This window comes from Hippocampus bargibanti, linkage group LG05, assembly GCF_051943395.1.
Source record: "Hippocampus bargibanti isolate YZ-2025 linkage group LG05, ASM5194339v1, whole genome shotgun sequence".
Taxonomy (NCBI): domain Eukaryota; kingdom Metazoa; phylum Chordata; class Actinopteri; order Syngnathiformes; family Syngnathidae; genus Hippocampus; species Hippocampus bargibanti.
Window position 1 is genome coordinate 2556324 of NC_142738.1, and position 26394 is coordinate 2582717.

Sequence of the window (26394 nt, forward strand, 5' to 3'; positions counted from 1 at the left end):
GAAGGAACGCCCCTGACCAAAAAAAAGACACATTGTAGCAGTCCTTTCATCACGTCAATGAATTTGCTGTACTTTGTTTGGTCTGAAAACTTCGTGTAGCACCAAAAAGAGGCAGAAGAGGGCGACAAAGCTTCGTGTAAGGAATTAATCAGCCTGTGGAAACGGGCTGATTAATTCCTTACACGGAGCTTTGTCACCATTTTCTTTTCCCGCCCCCAGATGCCTCAAAATGGCACAGAATAAATTCTTTAATCGATTGCAAACATGTATGCTTTCCTCTTCAGAACTATGTTAATCATATTCATAACTGGATGAGTACCAAGAAAGCATATTCTCCGAATCTGAAGCCATTTTTTGGATTCTCCAGCAAGGCAAGACATCTTGGGGTGACACCACGAACAAGGGGGCGGGACCTTCTGAAACCGGCCACTTCCGGGTTCAAATTTTTTTGCAGTTTGGACACTTTAAGTCATTTTTATTGGTGTTTTGCATTTGACTAAAAATATTTTTATATATTAAATATAGTTTTGGGTATTTCAGATGCTATAAAATGTTTTTCTGATGTCAGTTAGGAAACAAAAAAAGTGATGTCGGTTGTCCTTTAAGCCAGTGAGTTATGGGTGACGGTAAACTCGTCCTTGGAGTCTTTTTTTTTTTTTTTTTTTTTGGCGGAGACTCAGCAATATTCGGTGCTGCGTCGGCAACCTTTTGACTCATGGCTACCACGAGAGTGCCATTCTCGGCGCCGCAAAGCCATAAATACGGGCGGTCTGTGTGATTTCAAGGAGCTCCCGTAAAGGGAAATATAACTGAATGCCGCTTTGATTGACTCGACATGGCTTGCTTGGCGGTTCCCCGCCTATCGCCAGCTACTCGTTTAACTTGGCATTCTTACCGTACCACTGAAAAACCAATCCGACAGCAATCTGAGCACACCAAAGATCAACATATCACAACAAAATCAAATTGCGAAAAAAAATAAATAAATAAAAAAAAAAATATATATATATATATATATATATATATATATATATCAGAGCGGGCAGCCAGGACCGGGTTTCGGCCTCTATTTTATTGTCGATAGATCGATAAATAGACTGCTAGATTGATCGATTGGCAGATCAAAAGATCGACAGATCAAAAGATCGACAGATGGACAGATCGACAGATGGACAGATAGACAGACACATTGATAGATCGACAGATTGACAGATAGATCGACAGATATATTGATCGATCGGTCGATAGATCGGTCGACAGATCGGTTGATAGATTGACAGATTGGTCGATAGATCGGTCGACAGGTGGATCGACAGATCGGTCGACAGGTCGACCGACAGACAGATCGACAGAGCGATCGACCAATAGATGGATAGATCGACCGATCTGTCGACCGACCGATAGATAGTTATGGAGTGCATAATAACAATAATAATACATTTAAAAAAAAATATATCTAACTATTTGTACACATAACATTTATTTATTTTATACATATACACTTATATATACAGTAAAGTCTCGTTATATCGATATTCAAGGGAGTCCGAAAAAATATCGATATAACCGGGACTATCGATATATCCGACCCTGTTTGCATGTAATTTTCTCCGTGCGTGCATAGAAATAGTATCGATATAACCGGGACTATCGATATATCCGATATCGATATAACGAGACTTTACTGTATATACCTATATAAGCAAATAAAGAAAAATAAAGAAGTAAATATATGTAGAGTTGGAACAATCAGTCTGATTTGGTAAAATCCATTTTCAATGATGGTGTCCAATTGTGACAGACGTTTTTGAAACATATTGATCGCATGAACTAACTCAGAGAAGCAAATTGAGCAAGCAGAAGATTTTCTCCTGGAAAAACTACTTTGGTTCGCTGTTGGAATTTGGAGGCCAGCGTGTACCGAACAACAGGCCATACAGTCGTTCACGCTTCCATATATAGCCTGTGAAGAAAAAGCGGCCATTATGGAAACTGAAAGCTTCATTTCATAATTGCGCTGTGCTTTTTACACCCCCCCCCCCTTCCCCGCCCTTTTGTGAAATTGCCTCTCCAGAATATATTCGCTGGCACTTTAGCCATAGCTCCTTATCCCTCTTGTCCGTACGAGAGGGCTATTTTGACAGGCCGACCGACTGCCTCTCCTGATGCAATAACCGCCGTCCATTTGTATCCGAGCGGGGGGGGGGAGCATTAACGACACAAAGTCATCAGCCGGTGCAGGAAAGGCAAGCGTGCCCAACCGCCAACTGCTTTTATCACTGGCCGCTATGAAAGCCCGGCCATTAGGCCACAATTAACACGGTGGACACTTGGAAAAGAAAAGAATTTCATCAAGATGGATGGCGGGCGGGTGGGCCAGGAGAGATTAAAAAAAAAAAAAAAACAACAACAACTGAGAGAAAGAGTACATAAAATTACTGTGAATTAGGACTCGGGTGAAAAGTGGAGTGTTTTATAATTCATCTTAAAAAAAAAACACGTGCACGATAACTACTTATCATTCAAGCTGAGAGATAATAAAAAGAAAAAGAAATATATTGCACAATGAGAGGGAAATTGTCATGTGTATATGTATGTATGTATGTATGTATGTATGTATGTATGTATGTATGTATGTACACTGTAAAACCCAACAAGTTGAAAGTACTCAAATTTTTTATGGCAACTGATTACGTCAAAATTTTTGAGTACAGTTTCCTCAAAAGTTTTGAGTAACCTGTACAAATTACTCAAAACAGGTTACAGGTTACTCAAAACTTTTGAGTAAACTGTACTCAAAAATTTTGACGTAATCAGTTGCCATAAAAAATTTGAGTACTTTCAACTTGTTGGGTTTTACAGTATATGTACAGTAAAGTCTCGTTATATCGATATCGGATATATCGATAGTCCCGGTTATATCGATACTATTTCTATGCACGCACGGAGAAAATTACATGCAAACAGGGTCGGATATATCGATAGTCCCTGTTATATCGATATTTTTTCGGACTCCCTTGAATATCGATATAACGAGACTTTACTGTATGTATGTAAATCATTCTTTATTTACTTAGATATTTTTCAGTACAATTCTGCATTGATGACCTGTCAAAAATAATAATCCGGTTGGCGCCGTAGCCAATCCCGGCTGACTTTGAGCGGACGACACTCCGATCCGTTCACCCATCAGCGTCGCTGCACCCAATAGATTTTCTGGTTTCTTTCAGACCGGTATCATTGTTCACATTTCGAGATTGTTCAACTAAGCTTGAATTATTGATCGAGTGACCATGGCGAGGCTTGACAAAAGGAAGTTCTCGGAGAGACGTGGCCACTCAGATTGGAGCGTCCCTGAGTTGGATCAGCGGGTTGCAATGGAGGTATCAAGGGGAAGCGGAAAATTCATAGAAAGGCATAGAAGTAGAAAGCCTTGAAAAATGAAAAATGAAAAAAAATAAATGAAGAGAAAATGATTGCCATTCAGCTCTTTGTTGGAGTGCAAAAAGTACCGCAGTGTGGTGCACTCAAGCGTTAAAAAGTTTCGAAAAGGTCAAATGAAGTTCCCCCCCATCAACCGAATATCCCTTTTTTTTTCTTTGTATTTGTATTTAACAGAAATATGACGATCCGATAATTCATACACGATCCATCTCCTGATTTAATTTTACATCTATCTTCTGAACTTCAACAACTGGTTCCCTCGCTTGTCTTTTCTCTTCACATTTTACAGATGGCTTTTGCGGGTTATTTGTGGAGCCGGATTGATGGGATATTTTAACCTTGCAGTCTACACTATGCCTTTGAACTATCAATAAAGTTGAAACGAGTCCAAATTTCACTGTTTTCTATCCATTTTCTCACTCTCTCTGTGTCGTCTGCCTATCTATTTTTTATTTGCAGCTCTGTGTTTCTGTTCTTTTGAGGCACAGTCTGGGGTCAACCCCCAACTCCCCTTTTTTATCTGGCCATTAGCTTTTTTTGACTTTTGCGCACCAGATGCTATAATTTGACGATCAACTGTTCTCCGATTTGCCGCATATGCCAGTCTGGCATAAAATGGATAGAAAACAGTGAAATTTGGACTCGTTTCAACTTTATTGATAGTTCAAAGGCAGAGTTGCCAGACGGTGATGAAAAACCGTTTTATTCTACGTCGTGGTTTGAAGCCGGAACTCATTTTGAGTCGTTGATCGGCAACCCCGGGTGATTGTGTTGCTTTTTCTTCTATACCAAAGGTTGCCCTAGGCACTGTGTGCCGTTTTTTTTTTGTTCATAGTGGCCTGGTGATTGGCAGACAACCAGGAAGTGAGTGTGGTTATGTTTGTGTGCTCCACCTGCGGGGTAAAGGACACTCAATAAAATGAAATAAAATAAAAAAGTCAGAGGAAAGAAGCAATCGATGCATTATTGATATTTTAACGCCGCTACAAGCAAAGACAACACAACCGATTAGCACACACATGCTGATGCTAGTCCTGCTTCCTGACTCGTTAACAGAACCAGACGCCGCTGGAATGTTACACTGCTTTAACTCAGGTCGTGTGTTTGACAATGTTGGAAAGCTACATTTGTGTGGGTTCAGAGAGGGTGTGGGGGGGAGGGGGGTTCCTCACGTTCAATATTTGAAAGTCCCGCCCCCAGTTCGTGACATCACGCCAAGTCGTCTTGCATTGCTGGAGAATCAAAACAATGGATTCAGATTCGGAGAATATGCTTTCTTGTTACACATCCAGTTATGAATATGTTCAAATAGTTCTGAAGAGGAAAGCATACATGTTTTCAATTGATTAAAGAAGTCCGTGTCATTTTGAGGCATCTGGACTGCAATGTAGCGTCCCAGAAAAGAGGCGTCCAAGCTCCCTGTGAGGAATTAATCAGCCCGTTTCCACAGGCTGATAAATTCCTTATTTGGAGCTTGGTCGCCCTCTTCTGCCTCTTTTTGGTGCTACACGAAGTTTTCAGGCCAAACAAAGTACAGCAAAGTCATTGACGTGATGGAAGGACTGCTACAATGTGCTACAAGCCATTTTACAAATTATGGACACAACCTGTCCGGAGATGTCGGTTGTCCTTTAAGTGTTCTTAGTTGACATGACAACCAATTTGAGGTAACACTGAATTTAGCTAGGTAGTTTCTATCTATAGTACAGTAAAGTCTCGTTATATCGATATCGGATATATCGATAGTCCCGGTTATATCGATACTATTTCTATGCACGCACGGAGAAAATTACATGCAAACAGGGTCGGATATATCGATAGTCCCGGTTATATCGATATTTTTTCGGACTCCCTTGAATATATAAATATATATATATATATATATATATATATATATATATATATATATATATATATATATATATATATATATAACGAGACTTTACTGTATTTCTATCTATAGTATTCTAGAAAATACAATAAAATCTACCATAAAAGAATAAATCATAAATAAAAATATGAAAAATATAGATATAAAAATAATAAAATAATAGAATAAATAAGAACAAAAAAAAATGTTGGATTAAGCTCGGCAGGTGGTGGGTGGGGGGCAATTGGGGTCTTCATGGCGAGGAAGAAAGTGAAGGGTGTCTCTGGAAAATGGAGTCCTAGTTTCTTGCGTACAAGGCTGACTGGTTGTTTTGTTTACAGGCACTTACAGTCACAATCAGCAACCCACCCCATCGGTGATTGACAGCTTCTCCTTGACTGTTGCACTTCACCTCATTATTTCCTGAACGAGCGACCCCCTTCAACTCCGCTCCTTACCAATGGTTGTTTCTTGGAGTCAATACAGTGATACCTCGGTTTACGAATCCCTTGGCTTACCAACTTTTCAGTTTACGAACGTTAAATATATGAACATTTTACCTTGGCATATGAACTATTTTTCGGGATACACACGGAGCTGCCACAATGAGTGATGTGTCGTTTGCAAACGAGCCCGTTCTGCTAAATAGAACATGGCTGCTCACCCGCAGAAAAAATATCCTGTGACTGTAAAGTGTCCTTGAGAGTTTTGAAAGGCGATTATAAATGACATTATTATTATTATTATTACTGTATCTATTAGCTAGCTAGCTAGCGTTCTATATATTTGAGTTACTTCCGGGTTGAGTCAACGCTGTTGCATGGGGCTGCCGCTGCTCACCCGCAGAAAAAAATATCCTGTGACTCTAAAGTGTCCTTGAGAGTTTTGAAAGGCGATTATAAATAAAATGTATTATTATTATTATTATTATTACTGTATCTATTAGCTAGCTAGCTAGCTTTCTATATATTTGAGTTACTTCCGGGTTGAGTGAACGCTGGCGCGTGTGGCTGCCGCTGCTCACCCGCAGAAAAAAATATCCTGTGACTCTAAAGTGTCCTTGAGAGTTTTGAAAGGCGATTATAAATATTAGTATTATTATCCATCAGTAGCTGAACGATTTCCTCTCAGTTGAAGCCCCCCAAGTCGTCGTGGCAGTGTCAAACGAGGCTCCTATTTAAGCTCATTAAATGTTTCCAACAGAATAGAAAATCAATGGTGCATACCGGCGCACGAGAACTTTTCTCTTTATTCAATCACACCCGCCCCCCTCCCCAAATCATTGTGCACATCTTTCTCCGGCTTCTTCTCTCGGATGAAGGGGGGTGGAGGGTGGGGGGGGGTGAAATCCGCCTTTTCCAAAGGTATTTTTAGACACGGAAATGAAAAATGGAGGTCGCTGTCCACACTGGTTGGTGTCAAAAGCAGTTGCTAATTATCTCAGCGCGCCAAGCTGTTGTAACCGCGTCGAAGCACACTTTTAGATACACGCATGGTCCCGTTTTGGTGACTTTTTGAAATACAGTAAAGTCTCGTTATATCGATATCGGATATATCGATAGTCCCTGTTATATCGATACTATTTCTATGCACGCACGGAGAAAATTACATGCAAACAGGGTCGGATATATCGATAGTCCCGGTTATATCGATATTTTTTCGGACTCCCTTGAATATCGATATAACGAGACTTTACTGTAATAATATTCATACATTGAATTTCTTAAGCGCCTTTCAAAACTCTCAAGGTCACTTTACAGTCACATGATTAGTTTTTCTGTGGGTGAGTAGCGGCAACCACACGCGCCAGCGTTCACTCAACCCGGAAGTAACTCAAATAGATAGAAAGCTAGCTAATATATAGCTAATAGCTCGCCAGCTAGATAGCTAGCCAGATAGATAGCTAATAGCCAACTAGACAGCTATAATATAGCCAGCCAGACAGCTAATAGATAGCAAATAGATAGCTAGCTAGTTTTTGGTAAATCACCGCCATGGAGGCGTAAGCTGGGGTATCACAGTACTGTATTAATAATAATAATAATAATAATTAATTATTATTATTATTAAGGCGCATCGGATTATAAGATGTACTGTCGGCTTTTTAAAATTCTTTCACTGCCAGACAATGTGCAAAAAATGTGTTCTCTCCAGTGCCAGGCTTTTTGTCATTTTCACTCAAATTCCAGGACCCACAGAATATGGAGTTTTAGGACTACATAAACATTCAATTTAGCATAAGAAACCTTCGAGACTCTTCATTTTTCAGAAAAAAAAATAATTCCTATGTGATATGGGCCTGGAGTTATATAAGGTTGAAATAAGGGTGGTTGTCCAAAATATAATAAAATAAAAAAATGGTTTATATAGCGCTTTAACAATAGCTGAAGCTGGAACAAAGCACTAACATGAAAAAAAAGGTAAATGCTGCCCCCTTGTGGAAGGGAAAGACATTGTCCGAGGTCTGACCAGCGCTTTATCAGCACCCCCCACAAGAAAAACCAAAACCCGAAAAAATGTGGGAATTTTAATGGCTTCCCTAAGTTCATAACGGCCTCCCCGAGAGCAAACCATAATGACAGTGTGGCCCGTGGCAACAACAAAAAAAAAAGTTTGACATTTTACCTATTAGCTATCTATCTAGCTAGCTAGCTAGCTATCTATTTGAGTCAGGTAACATATAAGCTAGCTTTCATTAGCTATTTAGCTATCTATTAGCTAGATTTCTGTCTATTTTCGTGTTGAGTCAACGCTGGCATGTGTGGCTGCCGCTGCTCACCCACAGAAACATTTATTCTGTGACTAAAGTGACCTTGAGAGTTTTGAAAGGCGCTTATAAATGAAATTTATTATTATTATTATTATTATTATTGTTATTATTATTATTATTCATCTTCCGGGACCTGACACATATGTTTCATTCATTTTTATTTTTTAATTTTTATTTTATGGGTCTCTCCAAAAAAAATTGTCACGACTTGACATCACATAAACAAACAAACGCGCCCTTGTTGTCAATGCTTGCATTGAGAAACCATTTTGGAGGTTGTCAACAGCTTTCATAGTCCGTTTCGGAGCAACGTCGACCTTCACTGTAGAGTTTTTCGCTGTACTTTTAACATCGGGCCAACTTAATGTTCCCACGTGAGGATAGCTTGGCTTTTCTCAGGTTTTCCTTTGCGGCTTTGCTTCATCCAGGATGTGTGGATGGCGTTTTGTTTTATTCAGGCTCCCTGTCTGTGTGTGCGAGGCGGGGTTGGGGGCAGCGTGCCATTTGAGACGGTGCCTCGGGGGCTCAGCACACCTTCTATGGAGCTCTTGTAATTGCTCCATTGGGGCCTTGTCTCTGGCTCCGGGTTTGTCGCCTCTCGCTCTCTTTCTCCCTGTCGCTCTTTAGCCTCCCTGTACAGCACAGGTGTCAAAGTCAAGGCCCGCGGCCAAATCCGGCCCGCCACGTCATTTTTTTCGGCCCGCGAAAGCAAATCAAACTTGTTAAATTCCATGATGATTGTTAAAATCTGAGTCAAAATGTCATATTTTTGGATGTCAACCACAATAAAAGTCATTATTCTTGACTTCAGATTTGAAAACGAGTTATTCATTAATTTGCTGTGTGCTCTATATGTAATATTTGAAGGGATTTAAACATTCTAATGGGTTCCCCAAATTCCTAACGGCCCTCGAGAGGAAACCATAACGACAATGTGGCCCGCGGCAAAAAAATGACTTTGACACGCCTGCTGTACAGTGATACCTCCGCTTACGAACGCTTAAAGGACAACCGACACCATTTTTTTTTTTGTTACCTAACTGACATCTGAAAAACATTTTATAGCATCTAAAATACCCAAAACACGCAGGCTGATATTTTTAGTCAAATGCAAAACACCAATAAAAATGACGTAAAGTGCTCCTTGAGACACTTGATGCAAAAAGCTATCCATTCCATCAAGCCATCAACGACCATCACAAAGGTCAATACAACGATTTCATTATACAGTACAGTTTATTTCTGTAATTACAGCACATTTATTACACATAAAATAAGGTCTATTGTGTGTCGTTTTAAGGCTTATTTAGTTGAAAATTATGTTTTATGGGGACCTAGGAACGGATTATACTCATTTGAATGGTTTCCAATGGCAACTTAATGTTTGGAATACAAACTTTTCGCCTTACACATACTTTCTGGGGACCGATTAAGTTCGTAAGTCAAGATATCACTGTATTATTTTTTTGTCCCCCCCACACCACCACCACCCCAAAAGCCTGACATCCCCTCACCCCATCCCACCAAAAAAAAACAACGAAAAAACTAGCATCCAAGTTCTCAACGGACAAGAACAATAATGTCCACACCAGATTTTTCAAGGCGGGCCTTCCCTTTTTTCTCCAGCTATTTCGGTTGGAGGGTCTTACCCTGAAGCATTCTGGGAAAAAAAGTTTCAGCTTCCCAGCAAGCGAAACATCGGACTTTTTTTGTTGGTCCGAGCAACCTTTGATGAATGGCCGGGTAGTCTTACATCTCCACTGATCAATACCCCCCCCCCATCCCCCGTCTTATAATCTTCCACTTTATTTGTGAACTTTCCCTTCCAATTCATGGCATCAATGGGCCCCATTGATCATTCATTCCTCAGCCCGTTTTGAATAAAAGGCCGCTCGGTGCTTGTCCGGCCATCCGCAACAAACAGCAATTGGCGGCGCCATGACAAAGCCAACACAAACATTGCCTTTAGCACGATCGAATTTGGACAATGTTGTTAGCTAGTGATCATTTGTGCATACAAAAATGCTTCAGTTCCATCCATCCATCTTTTCAGCTATCCATCAGTTGGTTCAGCTCGCTAGCTGTCTAGATATGTATCTATCTAGTTATGTAGATATCAAATTAGCTATATAGCCATCTTGTCAGCTATCGATCTATGAAATTAGCTATATAGCCATATCGTCAGCTATGGAGCTATCTAGTCAGCTATCTATCCATCCATCCATCCATCCATCAGTTGGTTGAGCGATCTATCTAGCTAGCTATCTAGCTAGGTACCTAATTAGCTAGCTATCAATTAGCTATCTAGCTATCTAGTCAGCTATCTATCCATCAATCCATCAGTTGGTTGAGCTATCTATCTAGCTAGGTATCTAGTTAGCTATCTAGCTAGCTATCAATTAGCTATCTAGGTATCTAGTCAGCTATCTATCCATCAATCCATCAGTTGATTGAGCTAGCTAGCTATATAGATAGCTATCTAGATAACTATATAGCCATCTTGTCAGCTATCGAGCTATAAAATTAGCTATATAGCCATCTTGTTCAGCAATCGAGGTATAAAATTAGATATATAGCCATCTTGTCAGCTATCGAGGTATCTAGTCAGTTATCTATGCATCCATCCATCCATCCATCCTATCTATCTATCTATCTATCTATCTATCTATCTATCTATCTATCTATCTATCTATCTATCTATCTATCTATCTATCTATCTATCTATCTATCTATCTATCTATCTATCTATCTATCTATCTATCTATCTATCTATCTATCTAGATATGTAGTTGGCTATCTAGTTAGCTATCTAGCGAGCTATCAAATTATCTATAGCCATCTTGTCAGCTATCGAGCTATGAAATTAGCTATATAGCCATATCGTCAGCTATCGAGCTATCTTGTCAGCTATCTATCCATCTATCATCCATCCATTCATCCATCCATCCATCAGTTAGTTGAGCTATCTATCTACCTAGCTAGGTATCTAGTTGGCTATCTAGTTATCTATCTAGCTAACTATCAAATTAGCTACCTAGCTATCATCCATCCATCAGTTGGTTGATGTTCTTCTGCAATCTGTTAACCAACAGTTTTTGGACTGCTCTGCGGTCCACAACGATGCTTGGCAGGCACTGTGTATGTGTGTATCAAGGAAAGACACGAATCCACTGGGGAAAGAAAAAAAAAAACATATATATTTTTTTGTCAAAATAGACTTGTTTATTTGGTCGCTGTTGTGATACTTTTGCTCCTCAGACCGCACAGATTTGTACTCCCCGGTGCATCATGTCAGAAGAAGCATGGCGTAAATCCGACATGTTGTTTTTTTGGATTGCTACTTCTCCCTTTGAGTTTTTATTTTTTATTTTTTTTATTTCTTTATTTTTTTGGGACGTGGAGAGCCAAGTGAAACATTCCTCGCCGCTGCTACTTGTGTAGCTTTGCGGGCACATTAAAATGAAAATAATCCGTTCCCAGGTCCCCATAAAACATAATTTTCTAATTTTCTAATCCTAAAAACGACACAAAATAGACCTTATTTTATGTATAATAAATGTGCTATGGTATTATAATTAAAGAAATAAACTGTACTGTATAATAAAGTCGTTTTATTTACCTTAGTGATGTCATTGATGGCTTGATGGAGTGGCCAATTTCATCAGCATTAAACGCTTGATGAGGAACGTAGCCTTCTTTCACCATCTTGAGGAATGATCCATTTTAGGTGCTTTCTCTGTGATAATTTTATCTAGTTCCTCATCAATTGTATTCTGTTTAGCAGCATCAAGTGTACGGATGACTTGTGCTGGTTGTTTGTTGATGGGATATTTTAACCTTGTAGTCTACACTCTGCCTTTGAACTATCAAATTTGAAACACTCTCATTGTCGTCTGCCTGTCTCTTTCATGATTTAACCCCACCCCCTTCACTGCTGAATTCTTGACCAATCACGTGGCTTTAACCGAAGACTGGGGGCGGAGAATAGAGGACCAAAACAAGCCGACTGCCATTTTCTTGTTAGGAGAACGGGCTCGTTCGCGAACGACACATCAGTCATTGAGTCAGCTTGTGTGTATCCTGAAAAATAGTTTGTATGCCAAGGTAAAATGTTCATAAATGTAACGTTCGTAAACCGAAAAGTTCGTAACCCAAGGGGTTCGTAAACCGAGGTATCACTATAATTGCATGTCTGCAAGTCACACCTGTGCTGGTTGGTGTTGGGGGTACTTGTACGCCGACCTCTGCACTCCTCGCCATCAGCGTTGGGTGTAACCCCCCCCCCCCCAGGGGTAGCGGTTGTTCTCTCCAAGTTGATTGGGTGTATCTGTAACCTTGAGCTTCACCCCCCTTCCTGTATATGCGTCATACGTGCGAATGTGTGTCCACCGCGTCTCCTCATCCTCTCTTCTCTTTGCAGAAAACCGTTAATGAAGCCGGAGGTCAGCGCCAGCGTCCAACTAATTGGACCGAGTTTGCCCGGAGTTCTGGCTGCCGGTGATTGAAGTGTCAAGTAGGGTTGGCCCTCCGACTCCCTGAGTGAGTAGCACCCACCGCCTTATGTATGTAGCCTGTGTGTTGTCTTCACGGTGTCCTTGTTTTGCGTCCGTGTTTCGTCTCACAACCGCAAAGTGTTCGCATTGCTTTTAGCGTCATTGTGTTTGAGAGAGCTATCTATTAACTAGCTGTTAGCTGACGATGCACAACGCACACATAAACACACACACACATGCATACACGCCGGCTCAGGTTAGGAAAAACTGAACTGGAGTACGCAAAACACAAGTCAGACTTTATATATGAGATTTAAGTTAATAGAGGAGGGGGTGTCCAGGATGGGATGGGTAGAAGTTGGAAATCAATTGAGATTGAGGCAGTCGATTTGCTAACTAGCTGTCTAGCTGGATACCTAGCTAGCTATCTATTTGTTATCTATTAGCTATCTAGCTAGCTAGCTATCTATTAGTTATCTATTCGCTAGCTAGCTAACTTTCTATCTATTTGAGTTATTCTGGGTTGTGTGAACACTGGCGCATGGGGCTGCCGCTGCTCACCCACAGAAGTACAGTAAAGTCTCGTTATATCGATATCGGATATATCGATAGTCCCGGTTATATCGATATTTTTTCGGACTCCCTTGAATATCGATATAACAAAACTTTACTATATATCTAATTCCGGTTTTTCTATCCATCTATATGGTTATCTAGCTGTCTAGCTAGCTAGTTAGCTAGATAGCTAACTGCTAGATAAAAGCATCAGCTAGCTTGTAGCTAGCTAACTTTTAGCTAGCTAACTAGGTGAACTGCAGACATATAAAAGCAAGGACGTAAAAACATCTGGCGCAGTATGCGACTAACCAAGTAGCGTAGCAAACATTGGACAGTGTATTGAAAGATTTGAAACATTCACAGTGTTTCTATCGAGCTATCTAGCTAACTAGCTAGCTAGCTAGCTAGCTAGATAAAAGCATGAGCTAGCTTTTAGATAGCTAACTTTTAGCTACCGTGATAAAATCATGAGATAGCTTTTATCTAGCTAACTTTTAGCTAACTCTAATAACTAGCTGACTAGGTGAAAGCATCAGCAAACTACTGTAGCTTGCTAAAAACGTCAGCTAGCTAGCTAAGTGATCTACTTTATGTGTCTATTTTTGTATTTATTTATTCATCTGAGCGATTATTTATGATGTATTTATTTCTTTGAATGCTCACTTATTTATTTGAACGGCCCTTTATTTATGTATTTATAAATGTATTTATTTATTTACATACTTATTTATTTATGTACTTATTTAATGTGCATATATTATATGGTATGCCCGGTTAAGAGCATTTTATTATTCTGCTTGTCAATATATGTCGCTGGCATCGATAGATACGGTACAATATTTGTCGTATCATCATTTTCAGAACAATTACGTGAAATGTGTTTTATTTCTCCTGCAAACCTGATTATCATGTCAAATTAATGTACTGCGGCACGGCAGGTTGAGGGATCACTGCACATTTACGCGACGGTGTTTTTCTATTTATTTTTTTTTCCGGGAAAAACATGTCAGCCGCAATTAATGACTAATCGTCAATTAAGCTGACTTTGTCATGGATACGCGTACACATATTTTGGGGCCCGGGAGTACCCGGCTATCAAGTGTGAAATGACACACACAAGCATTATTTTGTTTGGTAGCATATGACAGAAAATGGCCGTTTATATTCGGGATCCGGTTTAAAGTCTCCTTTTTCAAAGCCAACCAACAGAAATCCACTTGCATCACATTTTTATCTGAATGGCCATTTAAAAAAAAAAAGATGCAGTTATTGCAGTGTGTTGTGAAATAGGATACATGATGGGGAATAAAAAATGGCTTCAATATTTCGCTGGAATATATTTATGGCATCAACCTTGTAATGGCCGCCTGCCGTTGATGCAAACGTCTGTAACTATGGATGAATTAGCCTTTATTGAGTCAACGGTAGCAGTGGTATTAAATCAAATACACACTGGCTTGTGTCCCCTTGTGGCTACAGAACAAGCAACTCTTCGATCAAGCTAATAGCTAGCTATTGGCTAAATTAGCTATCTATTTGCTAGCTATTGGCTATCTACTTGCTAGCTATTAGCTATCTATTCGCTAGTCTTTCAGAATTTTAAAAGGTGCTTAGAAATTAAATGTATTATTATTGTTGTTTTTAATATTATCTATTCGCTAGCTAGCTTGCTATATATTTCAGTTACTTCTGGGTTGAGTGAACCTTGGCCCGTGTGGCTGCCGCTGCTCACCCACAGAAAAAAATATATCTTGTGACTGTAAAGTGACCTTGAGAGTTTTGAAAGGCACTTAGGAATGAAATGTATTATTATTATTATTATTATTATTATTATTATAAATAAAGGCTATTTTATGTTATATTGTGTAATGCAGATAAGATTATTGGACTGTCACTTCAGCTAGCATAGGTGGTGATATGCTACTTCTGTCCTATGTAGCTAACTGTGTAGCGTTGTGTTGATTCATTTGATACAATTATTTTGCCATTCAAAGTTCTAATTCGAATATGGTTGTAGCGGACTCTTTGTGACAAAGCATAGTGTTATCCAATCATTTATTTTGGTGCTTCACGTCTGTGTATCTGTCACGAAAGTGTAGCGATTAGCTTAGCTTCTCCATCCTTGTTTCAAAATACAGATACGAATCAGAAGCTAACTGATCATTGCAGTGTGAAGTGTTGACAATTGGGTAAGAAGCACAATTGCCACTGTACATCAAGTTTAGCCACATTAGCTAGCTAATCGTAGCTAGCATGGATCTGCGGCGGCCCAATGTAGCATCCGCGTAGCATCCCCAAACGGATTTATATTTAGTTTTGTGTCTGCGATATTGGTGGGTCCAATTATAGTGCTGATGGTGGCACTTCCTGTAAAACAACAGACACATTAGTGGCAATAATCCAACTTTGCTTTTGTTATGGCTAAATGGCTAGCTTTATGGCTCCATCCTTCATCCAAATGCGCGTTCATATGCGTGGAGAGCATAAATGAGCCTTCCAGGACACAGGTGGAGGTCCGGCGCCGTACGTTGTCCCCGTTTCAGCTAATTTGACACAACCAACTCGCTCCACGCTAACTCGCAAAGGGATTGAGGCAATTAAACACGATAGCCCATTAATCACTCGGCAGGACACACACACACGCAAAATACAAACAAATACATCCTTTTCTCCAGTTCGTATTTCACTTCTCCCAACAGTCCGAGTCATGGTCTGGCTACATCAGCTTTTGTGGTGTGTGCGCAGCCTCAAATTAGACTTTTTCATTCCCGCGCTTTAAGGCAGTATTGGCTCCTATTGTTTCCAATTTCCTATCTTGTTTTCCGCGGACCTCACAGTGGCAATGACAGGGATGGTTTTAGTTGTTTTTGTTGTTGTTTTTTGATGAACGACTTTGTGTTTGAGATACAGTGATACCTCGGTTTACGAACCCCTTGGCATACGAACTTTACCTTGGCATACGAACTTTTTTCGTACACGGAGCTGCCTCAGTGAGTAATGTGTCATTTGCGAACGAGCCCGTTCTTCTAACAACAAAATGGCAGCCGACTGTTTTTGTCCTCTATTCCCCGGCCGCAGTCTTCAGTCAAAGCCACGCGATTGGTCAAGAACGCAGCAGTGAGGGGAGGTGGTTTAAACATTAAAGAGTTTCAACTTTGATAGTTCAAAGGCGGAGTGTAGACTGCAAGGTTAAAATATCCCATCAATCAGGCTCCACAAACAACCCGCACAAGCCATCTGTACACTTGATGAGAAAAGCTATCGACCCAGCTAAACAGAACACAATTGATGAGGAACTAGATAAAATTATCACAGAGAAAGCACCTACAAGGGATCATTCCTCAAGATGGTGAAAGAAGAATGTTACGTTCCTCATCAAGTGTTTAATGCTGATGAAACCGGCCACTCCATTCCATCAAGCCATCAACGACCATCACAAAGGTAAATAAACCGACTTAATAAATAAAATAAGGTATACTTTGCATAGTTTTAAGGCTTAGAAAATTAGAAAGTAGAAAATTATGTTTTATGGGGACTTCGGAACGGATAATTCTCATTTTAATGGTTTCCTATGGGATATAAATTTTTTGGGATACACACTTTTTGCCTTACACATTCTGTCTGGGAACCACTTAAGTTAATAAGCCAAGGTATCGCTGTATATGCAAATGAAGTGATACATTAGTAAAACATAGTTTTACATAGTTACAAAACCACGCCCCTGGACGTTCTAAGCACCAACAGCTGTAAGCAATAAAACAGATATTTAAATTGGTTATCTTTTCCATGAATTGATAAATTTGTTACCTGGCTAATGAGATCTTCCTGTGAGGGAGTTTCAAGTCCTCCTGTAACGAAGGAGTTTCTCAAGTCCTAAATTCTGTGTTTCACTCAGTTTGACTGTGGCCATCTGCACTTTTACTGTGGGCCTATTGCGTACTCGAGTCACACATGTTCACTAAGCATGAAAAGCATGAAATTGTGATAACTGAATGATAACTTCTATTCTGTCTAATCTCTATCACAATGACAGGGATGGTTTTTGTTGCTGTTTTTTTTGATGAACGACTTTGTGAGATATTCCAATGATGGATCAAGCACGATCAATTCAACAAAATGGCATCAAAAGTTTGTTGACACGCCACCCAGCACGTAGTTCGCCTGCTCATTAAAGACCGCAAGTCATTAGGATCCACGCTGGTGCTCGTTAAAGAAAGATTATCCTCGACCAAAATCCTTCCCGACGAGCGTCTCCTCTGTCCGTAATTCACTCCAATGAGATTACAAGCAGCCATTGATGAGAGCAATATAAAGGTGAAGAAATTAAATTGTGACCTGTAATTGCGTAGGTTATATTGCTCATCTTCAAGATTAAATGGCCAGCGTGTTTGATTAATAATTTATATTCCACTCGGAGGACAGAAGAGGTGGCTGATGACCACTCAAATCTACTCCCTAACCTTTTTTCAGACGCTCCGTTGTGGCTCTAACAGTTCGAAATTTGACAGTATGTATGCATATCCCTTCGTTGGCCCCAAGGTTGAGTGAAGTCGCCATTTTTGTAGAAGTAAAACAAAAATAAGATGAGCTATATTAGCTGTTTGGAACACAAATTACAACGGATAAATAAGGCAGGAGAAATAGCCTCTTTTTTTTCCTGTTGCCAATTTATTTACTTTTCAGTGAATGTAAAATCCTTTTGCTTATTTTGAGCAGCCAAGAATGTCTTTATAATCTCAGAGGAGCAGGAAAGACAGACGGACATTAGCCAGATACTATCTAGCTAGCTAGCAAACAAGCTTTCTAGATAGTGTTTAGATAGTGAGCTAGTTGCTAGCAAGCTAGCTAGGTAGATACAGTATCTATCTTTCTGCTTGGTTAAAGTCATATGGGATAGCTATCTATCTAGCTCACTAGCTAGCTCGCTAGCTAGCGAGCTATCCATTGAGCTAGCAATCAACACGCTATCTATTGATCGATCGACCGACCGACGAGATAGATTTTAGCTAGCTAACTAGGTGAAAGCATCAGCAAGCTAGCGCGGTAAAAAATTCAGCTAGCTAGGTAGCTAGGTAGGTAGGTTGATGGATAGATAGGTCGATTGATGGATTGATAGGTTGATGGATGGATGGATCGATAGATAGATGGATGGATAGATAAAAGCATCAGCTAGCTTTAAGTTAGCTAACTAGGTGAGCGCATCAGCTAGCTAGCTAAAACATCAGCAAGCTAGCTAGCTAAAAACATCAGCTAGCTCGCTAAGTATCTATCTATCCAGCTATCCATCTAATTATACGGCTGTCGCAATGAAAGCAGCCCCAGCGGGCCCAAAACACCAACACACGAGACATTCTTCCTCTTTATTTTTAGATTGATTGATTAACATCACGCTTCCTTTCTGGTTCCCCCGGAACTCGCCTCCCATCCCAGAAGATGCCGTAAATGTCACCGCGACGACATGCCGCTTGTGATGTCTGCTAGGACTAGCAGGTGTCAATCACGGCTCCCGCGAGATTTTGCCTGAGCGCAACCCCGACGCCAAGCGGCGCGTCGAGAACAACGATTCACGCCGCCGCTTGTGTTGATTGTCGGCAAATTATTTTGGATTTTCCCCTGTGTGGCGCTGACCCGTTTATTGACTTTGATGTTGATTGTGGAGACTTTCCAAACAGAGCCGTGCTGTCACGGAGAAAGTTATGCCTTTTCATGGCTTTGCGGCATGTCTTTCAAATTATTTTGTGAGGGAATTGCAAATAACAATGGGCAGCCATCTGCTTTGAATAGAGAAGATTTCCGAAAACAAATAACATGTGTTGCCACATTGTTGGATTTAAATAAATTAAATCATTAAAAATTAAAAGAAAAAGTCTTTACATTTCAACAAAATAAGAACAATCTTCGACTTGTTAGGAGCCACATTAGTGGAGAAAAAAAATACACAAAAAATGGAACGTTTTTATATGAAATTGTACTGTTGTCTATTTATATATTTATATATTTGTCTATTCTTTTATTTATTTATTTATATATTTATTTATTTTTTTATTTATGTACCTATGTACGTATGTACATATGTATTATTTATTTATTTATTTATTTATTTATTTATGTACCTATGTGAATATGTACCTATTTATGTATTTGTTTATGTACCTATGTACGTATGTACATATGTATTATTTATTTATTTATTTATTTATTTATTTATGTACCTATGTGAGTATGTACCTATTTATTTATTTGTTTATGTACCTATGTACGTATGTACATATGTATTATTTATTTATTCATTTATTTATTGATTTATTTATTTATTTATGTACCTACGTGAGTATGTACCTATTTATTTATTTATTTATTTGTTTATGTACCTATGTACGTATGTACATATGTACTATTTATTTTTTTATTTATTTAATTATTTATTTATTTATGTGCGTATGTACCTATGTGAGTATGTACCTACAGTAAAGTCTCGTTATATCGATATCGGATATATCGATAGTCCCGGTTATATCGATACTATTTCTATGCACGCACAGAGAAAATTACATGCAAACAGGGTCGGATATATCGATAGTCCCGGTTATATCGATATTTTTTCGGACTCCCTTGAATATCGATATAACGAGACTTTACTGTATTTATTTATTTATTTGTTTATGTACATGTGTACTATTTATTTATTTATTTATTTAGTTAGTTATTTACGTACGTACCTATGTGAGTATGTACTTATTTATTTATTTATCGGACAGTTAGGACGGCGGAAAAAAAATCATTGGCACCGCCCTACCCACTCTCGAAGACTTGCACACTGCAAGAATCCAAACTAGGGTGCGGAAAAATCCTACTGGACCCTCCGCACCCTGCCCACCACCTTTTCCAGCTACTCCCCTCAGGCAGGCATTACCGATCCATGCGCACCAAATCCAGCAGACATTTAAACAGCTTCTTCCCCCAAGCCATTAACTCTTTGAACAGTAGCCCAAATATAGCTTCATAGTGCCTCTTTGCAATTTTTTTTGATGATGATACTAGTGCAGCGTGTTCTACCGGAGACAAATTCCTTGTGTGTTCTACATACTTGGCAATAAAGATGATTCTGAAAACAGGCCGACTGCCAGGAGAACGGGCTCGTTTGCGAAGGACACATCACTCATTGTGGCAGCTCAGTGTGTATGCCGAAAAATAGTTCGTATGCCAAGGTGACATTTTCATAAATTTTATGTTCGTAAACCGAAAAGTTCATAAGCCAGGGGGTTTGTAAACCGAGATGTCACTGTAATTTGTATCGACAAAATAAACTGAAAGCTCCCCTTCAAAATAAAATTGGATTGTCACTTGACTTTTAACAGCAGAGTGCAAAATGATCCAAATCAATACAAAAAATATGGTGCAATTTTTTTGTCGCCTTGGCTGACGATATCATTTTTTAAATTTTTTAATGTATTTTTTTTTGCTGTGGTAATGAAACAACAATGCATTATCAGCCTTTCCTCTTCTTTTTTCCTTTCGGCTTTTTCCTTCAAGGGGGTCGCCACAGCGAATCAGTAACCTCCATCTTCAGAGGTATGATACGCATGTTTGTTTTGGCCAAGCTTTTACGTCAGATGCCCTACCCAACCCTCTGTATTCATCTGGGCTTGGGACCGGCACAAGAAGACTTATGTCCCTTTGTGGCTACAGAACAAGCAACTCGCTCAGTAAAAGTCTTGTGATGACTGATTAGCAACATCGGCCTCACAGTGCACATCCCAAAATAGATAAATAAAATGAAGATTACACAGTTAGATCAGGCAGTTTATATAAAAAAAAAAAAATCAGGTGAATCAGAGAAAATGTATTAAGATAATGGATTTGTGGATTATTTCGTGTACCTTGTTATGCAATGGCTCCTATTTGTCACACGTTTCACCTTACACACTCTTGTCTGGGAATTAAGTTCGTAAGCCAAGGTATCACCTTACGAACTTAATTGGTTCCCAGACAGAGTGTGTAAGGCGAAAAGTGTGTATCTCAAAAATATAATTCCCATAGCAAACCATTAAAATGGGAATAATCCGTTCCCGGGTTTCCATAAAATATACTTTTCAACTAAATACGCCTTAAAACTACACACAACATACCTTATTCTATGTATAATAAATGTGTTATTGTATTGTAATGAAAGAAATACACTGCATTGTATCATAAAGTCACTTTATTTACATTTGTGATGGTCATTTATGGCTTGATGGAATGGCGTTGGAGGTCGAAGGTCAAAGGGAATTGCTGTTTGGAAAGAGAGGCGCATTACATGAAGACTGTAATTAAAGAAATAAACTGTGCTGTAAAATAAAGTTTTATTTACCTTTTTGATGGTCGTTGATGGCTTATGGAAGGAGAGTCACCTTCCATAAGGACTGTTGGTAACTTAACCTCTGGTGCTGTTCGGTCGTGTGCTTCCGCCGAAGATCACTCCGCCAGCCGTGGTGGGTGTGTATTATGAAAATAGTGCTTATTATAAGGTTTAATTTTCATAAATTTGACGTTTGTAAGACAAAAAGTTTGTATGTTGAGGTGTTTGTAAGTTGAGGTCTCACTGTATATGACAAAAAAAAATGAAAAATGGAAGATGATGCAAATCTCCCTTGCAATAATCTGCTTGGATTCACCGGCGTGAACGTCCAAACACCCTCCCTTCTATAACTCCCCAGCCACCTTTCTTACCCTAATATGGCCAGATGCCGCTCTGGCAGCCGGCATTGATGGAAAACATCTGCGAGAGCGGCCATGTTTGTCTGCGGTTGCAATTGATCTCGAAAACGTTGCTTTCATGTGACATTTTTTTTTTTGGTAATTATTTTTGGTGGCCAAGCGTGGCTCGCCAGCCGACGTCGGAATATTGATACAACATGTCGACAGTTTCGGGAAAGATAAAAGCCGCCGTCGATGTTATCAATAACCTTGTAGACTAGGAAGAAAAAAAGCCAGGCAATTATTGTATTTACTCACCTTTCAAAATGTCAAGCAAAGCAAGTCCATGGGAAAACGATTCATGACGGCGGGTGGGTGGGGGTGGGGGGCGTTAAACAAGCCCCTCATCCCAATGGAGGGGGGGGGGGGGGGGGGGGTACGCTCTATATAAATAAACAAGCGGAGCCAATAATTGGTAGTTATCGGTAATGATGGCCAAGCTGTCAAGCGAGCGTGATGACGTTGAAGTATGGCAAGTCATGACTATTATTCACAATAGCGTCGACACGGCTATTATTCGACACGCTCGTGGGATGAAAATTGGCCAGATGTTCCCACACAACTAACATGAAATCCAAAATCTACAACGAAACAAACTGTCTAAACTTTTGTTGCTAACCAAAATGGCGTCATGGCGCGTTATTATCCAATCCAAAGTAATGGAATAATAATAATAATAATAATAATAATAATAATAATAATAAATAATAATACATTTCATTTATAACTGCCTTTCAAAACTTTCAAGGTCACTTTACAGTCGCACGATAAACTTTTCTGTGGGTGAGTAGCGGTAGCCACACGCACCAGCGTTCACTCAACCCTGAAGAAACTCAAATAGATAGAAAGCTAGCTAGCTCACTAATAGATACAGTAATAATACATTTCATTTATAAGCACCTTTCAAAACTCTCAAGGTTACTTTACAGTCACAGGATACAGTCGCTAATAGATAGATAACTAGCCAGCTAAACGATGGCTAGCAAGATAGCTAGCTAGACAGCTAATAGATAGCTAAAATATATCTAATAATAATAAGAAGAACAATAAGGGGTTAGGGAATAATAATAACTTTCATTTATAAGCACCTTTCAAAACTCTCAAGGTCACTTCACAGTCACATGATACAGTCGCTAATAGATAGATAGCTAGCCAGCTAAACGATGACTAGCAAGATAGCTAGCTAGACAGCTAATAGATAGCTAAAATATATCTAATAAGAAGAAAAACAATAAGGGGTTAGGGAATAATAATAATTTTCATTTATAAGCACCTTTCAAAACTCTCAAGGTTACTTTACAGTCACAGGATACAGTCGCTAATAGATAGATAGATAGCCAGCTAAACGATAGCTAGCACGATAGCTAGGGAGCCAGCTAGACAGCTAATAGATAGCTAATAGATATCTAATAAGAAGAACAATAAGGGGTTAGGGAATAATAATACATTTCATTTATAAGCACCTTTCATAACTCTCAAGGACACTTTAGAGCAACAATATCAATATTAATATGAATAATATAAATTATAATAATAAATAATCATACTTCATTTATAGGTATGCCTCCGTCTCACCGATAAAGGTGATGAAAGACTTTCAAAGTAAAACAATGAGCTCTTAGATGGACTCACGATGACCAATAAACACCCTCACCGCCCCCCCTTCCTCCCCCAGGAGTAAATACCCTCCTCACAACATCGCATTTCATTCTGACACCAAAGAATGGACTGCTCAGCCCGTTTGAACTTCACCGCAGCACAGCTGCACCGAGTTAGGCGGCGTGAAAAAAAAAAACTCTCCCCGATGAAAGTAAACCACCAGATTTTGGTGGTTTAGTTTTTTTGCGACCTATTTTTTTCCTCCCTTTTATATATATATATATATATATATATATATATATATACATATATATACAACCATCACAAAGGTATATAAAACAACTATATTATACAGTACAGTTTATTTCTTTAATTACAATACATAAGCACATTTATTATACATAAAATAAGGTATATTTTGTGTAGTTTTAAGGCTTATTTAGTAGAATATTATGTTTTATGGGGACCTGGGAACGGATTATTCTCATTTTAATGGTTTCCAATAGGAACTTAATGTTTGGAATACACACTTTTCGCCTGACACACACTTTCTGGGAACCAATTAAGTTCGTAAGCTTAAGTATCACTGTGTATATATATATATATATATATATATATATATATATATATATATATATATATATATATATATATATATATATATATATATAACTCAACTCAATTATTAATTATGATTTTTTTTCCTATTATAAACTATAAATTTGTTCGAGTTGCATAGTGGCGTATTATTTCTTAACTGCCGCTCAGTTGTATTTCACTTTTTAGGATCATACGTTTTGCATTTGTTCTTTTAAAACTATTTATTCCCAAAACTTTTACTGGTTATTGCAATGTTTACTGAATTTATATACAAGACATTTTTATTGAATAATTTTATTGAAATCTGTTTATTTTTTCTTCTCATGGTGATCCACTATTTTCTAGGGTTTAAGGGAATTCTAAAAAAAAATCAATTACAAATTACAAATTAATAATAAAACAAAATTAAAAATTAAAATTAAAAACATTACAAATTAAAAAATAAAATAATAAAAAATTTACAATTTTAAATATTTAACAATTTGACAATTAAAAGAATAAACAAATTAACAATTTTACAATTTAGCAGTTACAATTTAACAATAAAAAATAGACATTTTAAAAATAAAAAAATAGAAATCTGTAAATTTAAAAATTTATAAATTTTACAACTTAAAAAAAATTACATTTCAAAAATTCAAACATCCAAAAATGTTACAATTTTGAAATGTTTAAATTTTAACCTTTTAAAATTAACAAATTAAAATATATAGGAATTAAAAAAACATTTTCAAAATTACAAATTAAAACAATTAAAAATAAATACATAAATAAATACAATTAAAATGACAAATTTACAACGTTAAAAAAAAAAAAATTTTTTATCGCTAATCTGAAGTCTCCGAACAATGTTTTGGTAAATTTCATAAATGACCTTTGCCTTCTTTTCTTTGTGAACCTCTCCCGATGTTCTATTCGTTCATGCATTGAGACATTCTCTAAAACCCCATTGAGTTGCCTCCCGTGTGTGTGAAATTTGCCATAAATAAAGTTGCCCTTCCTTGCGGCTCATTTTTCTGGATATTGTCACGCTTCTGCGAGATTATGACATCGGCGTTTTGACCATTTATTTTTTATTTGCCAAACAGTTTTTTTTTTCACGGCTGTAAATCGCCGTGACGGTCGTCCGTAAACAGCATTATCAACCATCTCAGCAGGTTTTCTAATACCCGCCTGCAATCCTCTCATTTCATCCCACTTTGGGTTCGACGGAGCTCGGAGCAATGTCTCCCTGCTTGTCTCGTTCTTCAACCCCCTACACACATGCTCATCTTCCCTCGGATCTCCATACGAGCGTAACTGACGTGGCGCGAGCAGATGATATATAGGCTCCAAACTGGGAATGATTCCCACTTGCGGATCATAAAATGTCCTTGTACAAGTGGAATTCTTCCACGCGGCTTATTACCCCTTTGCTCGTTGTGACAATGCAAAACGGCGATATTTCCCCCGGATGATCATAAAACCCGGCTGGCGTTGATACAAGTATGCGTCGAGATGACGGAGGCGAGGGAGGTGACGGTGAATTTTCTCCCTTTAACCGCCGCCATTTTAAAATGTCGCACTTTGACATACCCTCATGGAAGAAAATGACTTTTTAAGGAGGCTATTTATGGTGCGGATATGGCGTTCATTTGATTATAATAAAACACCCGTTAGGTATTGAGGGAGCAACATGAGGTGTTCAGTGTAGAACATCTAAAGGGTGCATTATTTTCTTCTATTATACGCTTCTTGAGGGGTAATAAAAAAATGAAATCTGTTTTTATTGTGCCTCTGTGACATACGTGCGTTTAGAGTGAGTATTAAAAAAAAGCAAGAACGTTGTAAAATGACATTATGGACCATTAGGTGGGGGGTTTGTGTCCGGTATTGTGCGCATCAAAGGACAACTGACGCCATTTTTTTTTGTTTCCTAACTGATATCAGAAAAATATTTTATATCATCTAAAATACCCAAAACACACAGGCTGATATTTTTTTAGTCAAATGCGTTTTACCTAGCTAGCTTTCTAGCTAGCTAAACACTATCTCGCTAGCTAGCTTATGAGCTAGACAATATCTAGCTACCTAGCTTACTAGCTAGACACTATCTATCTAGCTAGCTAAACACTATCTAGCTAGCTAGCTAGACACTATCTAGCTAGATAGCTAGACACTATCTAGGTAGCATGCTAGGACAACCGACAACCATTTTTTTTGTTTCCTAACTGATATCAGAAAAATATTTTATAGCATCTAAAATACCCAAAACACACAGGCTGATATTTTTTTAGTCAAATGCGTTTTACCTAGCTAGCTTTCTAGCTAGCTAAACACTA

General features: G+C 38.6%; 1 protein-coding gene across 2 annotated transcripts in view; it reads left to right on the plus strand.

Annotated features, from left to right (window-relative positions):
- The window catches only part of plxnb2b (plexin b2b), a 225603-nt gene that overhangs the window by 40460 nt on the left and 158749 nt on the right, over positions 1-26394 (plus strand). For both annotated transcript variants that reach the window (XM_088995752.1, XM_088995751.1), the window contains one exon: positions 12505-12623. The gene's annotated coding sequence lies outside the window, so the exon portion shown is untranslated. The remainder of the gene's footprint in view (positions 1-12504; positions 12624-26394) is intronic.